The sequence below is a fragment of the Mesoplodon bidens genome (assembly GCF_964165515.1).
Source record: "Mesoplodon bidens genome assembly, contig: HAP1_SCAFFOLD_288, whole genome shotgun sequence".
Lineage (NCBI taxonomy): Eukaryota > Metazoa > Chordata > Mammalia > Artiodactyla > Ziphiidae > Mesoplodon > Mesoplodon bidens.
The window spans coordinates 495,184-499,341 of record NW_027671873.1 but is presented as its reverse complement, the minus strand read 5'-3'; positions in this window follow the sequence as shown (position 1 = coordinate 499,341).

Here is a 4,158-nt window from a genome sequence, read left to right as displayed (position 1 = left end):
AGCCCCTCAAGTGTGTCTCACTACTTCTTGTTCGTGTTTTTAATTTAATTTTTTATTTTTTATTACAGCAACTTTGAGTACAACGTTTAGCTTGTTGTAGGTGTGCAAGAGGTGGTTCTTTTACACATATACATATGTCTGTTCTTCCTGGGATCCTTTTCCCATGTACGTTATGACAGAATGTTGAGTAGTCTTCTCTTGGTACTCCGTAGGTCTTTGGTGATTATATACGCCTACTGTGTTTGTATATGTCTGTTAACCCCAATATCGTAATGAATTCAATCCTCACACCTTTCCTTTGGTGAACCATAAGTTTGTGCAATGAATCTGTGATTGCCCTTCTCCGTGGAAATATCTGCCCTGGTATCAATTTATAGGTAACACTTATAAGTGATATGATATGATATGTGTCTTTCACTTTCTGACTTACTCCAAGTCACGTGATTACCTCTAGACTCATCTACGGTGCTGCAAATGGCATTGTGTCCTTTTTTTCCTTGGCGAATATTCTGTCTTAGCGAGGTCCATTTTCTGCAATGTGATTCCCTGAGGGCTGAGGATTAGCGGACCTGGGCAGCCTGAACCTGCCGGCAAGCCCTCCCCAGGTGTGCCTGGGTTGAGGTCAATATAAACAGCACTCCAGGCAGCAATAGCCCCTGCAGCTGTGCCTGACTCCATATTCTCTGCCCCGTCAGCAGTCTCGGGGCTGTGCTGGTGGGAGAGTGTGAGGGTCCATGGCTTTGTGGGTGGGCCGGTGTGAGTGGGCCTCTGCTGGACTTTCGGCAGGAGTTGCCAGGCTGCCACCTGTAAAGAAGAGGATGTGTCACCCATAACTTCCACTGGAATATCTCTCCGGGCTCAGGTGAGGAAGGAAAAAAAGGAGTGGGGGCCGGGACAGGAGGGGTATCTCAGGCAGGGCAATGGAAAGCTTCCAGAAGAGCGCCCGTGGCCAGGACCATCCTGGCTGACCTGTAGGCAGCAAGTTGGCCTGCGTGCTGTCGCTAGTGTGGCTCCACGGCCCTTCCTCTAGGCTTTCAAGCCCTTGTATATATTCAGGTGTTTCACCTGGGAAGGGTGGGAACAGTTCAGCAGCAACTGGCCTGGGGCTCAGCTCACGTTTACTCACAGAGGCCTCGGCACGGTCCACCAGCTTTGCAATAAGGATGCTCCTTGCGTGGGCGGGCGGTGCTGCTGGCTGTATGGGAGATGATTCTCCACCTCTGACCAATTTCAGAATTGTTTACCAGTGGAGCAAGTGCCTTGGAAGTGTTTTCCTCTGTATAAATGTTAGGTTCAGTTTTTTTTTCTTTTTTGGTTCAAGTTAGATTTTATTCCTGTTTTATGTATTTATGGATATAAGCATGGAAATAATTCATTCTTATAAATACATCAGTGTGAATGGAAGAACTTTTTTTCTGTTTTATTTTTACATTTTATTTTTAAAAATTTTGAAATTTAATTTTATTTATTTTTTTATACAGTAAGTTATTATTAGCTATCTATTTTATGCATATACATGTATACCGGTCAATCCCAATCTCCCAACTCATCCCACCACCACCACCCCATGGCTTCCCCCACTTTGTGTCCATACGTTTGTTCTCTACCTCTGTGTCTCTATTTCTGCCCTGCAAACCAGTTCATCTGTACCATTTTTCTAGGTTCCACATATAGGCATTAATATACAATATTTGTTTTTCTCTTTCTGACTTACTTCACTCTGTATGACAGTCTCTAGATCCATCAACTTCTCTACAAATGACCCAGTTTCTTTCCTTTTTATGGCTGAGTAATATTCCATTTTATATATGTACCACATCTTTATCCATTCGTCTGTCTGTGGGCATTTAGGTTGCTTCCATTACCTGGCTATTGTAAATAGTGCTGCAATGAACATTCGGTGAATGTGTCTTTGTGATTTATGGTTTTCTCTGGGTATATGCCCAGAAGTGGGATTGCTGGATCCTATGGTAATTCTCTTTTTAGTTTTTTAAAGGAACCTCCATACTGTTCTCCATAGTGACTGTATCAATTTACATTCCCACCAATAGCGGAAGAGGGTTCCTTTTGTCCACACCCTCCCCAGAATTTGTTGTTTGTAGATTATCTGATGATGCCGATTCTAACAGGTGTGAGGTCTTACCTCATTGTAGTTTTGATTTGCATTTCTCTAATAATTAGTGATGTTGAGCAGCTTTTCATGTGCGTCTTGGCCATCTCTGTGTCTTCTTTGAAGAAACGTCTATTTAGATCTTCTGCCCATTTTTGTATTGGGTTGTTTGTTTTATTAATATTAAGCTGCATGAGCTGTTTATATATATTGGAGATTAAACCTTTGTCCATTGATTCGTTTGTGAACGTTTTCGCCCATTCTGAGGGTTGCCTTTTTCCATTCCCGTTTTTTGAACAAAGAAAGAAAGAAAGCAAAAGAAGCAGAACACTAATGTGCGTGAAATATGCCTCTTGAAACTGTCGTTTTGAAATATGGACGTCTTTTGAATTTTTTGGTCGATATATGACCCCAGGATTTGTTTTCAGGGCAGGTGTCATTTACAGGCCTCTAATGATTTGGAATATCTACTGACCATTAGCGCTGGGATTAAAGCTGCTGTTGTGTGAAACGGCCACAAGGTGGCAGCAGTTCTCCCTTACCAAATCTGGTTACTAGGGCAGCAGAGCCTCAAAGGAAGTCGCGTTCTAGATTGGAATGTAGAACGGAATGTGCCAGGAGAAAGCCCCTCACGTTTGTCTCACTACTTCTTGTTCGTGTTTTTAATTTAATTTTTTATTTTTTATTACAGCAAGTTTGAGTACAACGTTTAGCTTGTTGTAGGTGTGCAAGAGGTGGTTCTTTTACACATATACATATGTCTGTTCTTCCTGGGATCCTTTTCCCATGTACGTTATGACAGAATGTTGAGTAGTCTTCTCTTGGTACTCCGTAGGTCTTTGGTGATTATATACGTCTACTGTGTTTGTATATGTCTGTTAACCCCAATATCGTAATGAATTCAATCCTCACACCTTTCCTTTGGTGAACCATAAGTTTGTTTAATGAATCTGTGATTGCCCTTCTCCGTGGAAATATCTGCCCTGGTATCCATTTATAGGTAACACCTATAAGTGATATGATATGATATGTGTCTTTCACTTTCTGACTTACTCCAAGTCACGTGATTACCCCTAGACTCATCTACGGTGCTGCAAATGGCATTTTGTCCTTTTTTTCCATGGCGAATATTCTGTCTTAGCGAGGTCCATTTTCTGCAATGTGATTCCCTGAGGGCTGAGGATTAGCTGACCTGGGCAGCCTGACCCTGCCGGCAAGCCCTCCCCAGGTGTGCCTGGGTTGAGGACAATATAAACAGCACTCCAGGCAGCAATAACCCCTGCAGCTGTGCCTGACTCCATATTCTCTGCCCCGTCAGCAGTCTCGGGGCTGTGCTTGTGGGAGGGTGTGAGGGTCCACGGCTTTGTGCGTGGCCCGATGTGAGTGGGGCTCTGCTGGACTTTCAGCAGGAGTTGCCAGGCTGCCACCTGTAAAGAAGAGGATGTGTCACCCATAACTTCCACTGGAATATCTCTCCGGGCTGAGGTGAGTAAGGAAAAAAAGGAGTGGGGGCCGGGACAGGAGGGGTATCTCAGGCAGGGCAATGGAAAGCTTCCAGAAGAGCGCCCGTGGCCAGGACCATCCTGGCTGACCTGCAGGCGCCAAGTTGGCCTGCGTGCTGTCGCTGGTGTGGCTCCAGGGCCCTTCCTCTAGGCTTTCAAGCCCTTGTACATATTCAGGTGTTTCACCTGGGAAGGGTGGGAACTGTTCAGCAGCATCTGGCCTGGGGCTCAGCTCACGTTTACTCACAGAGGCCTTGGCACTGTCTCCCAGCTTTGCAATAAGGATGCTCCTTGCGTGGGCGGGCGGGGCTGCTGGCTGTATGGGAGATGATTCCCCACCTCTGACCAATTTCAGAATTGTTTACCACTGGAGCATGTGACTTGGTAGTGTTTTCCTCTGTATAACTGTTAGGTTCAGTTTTTTTTTCTTTTTTGGTTCAAGATAGATTTTATTCCTCTTTTATGTATTTATAGATATAAGCATGGAAAAAATTCATTCTTATAAACACATCAGTGTGAATGGAAGAACTTTTTTTCTGTTTTATT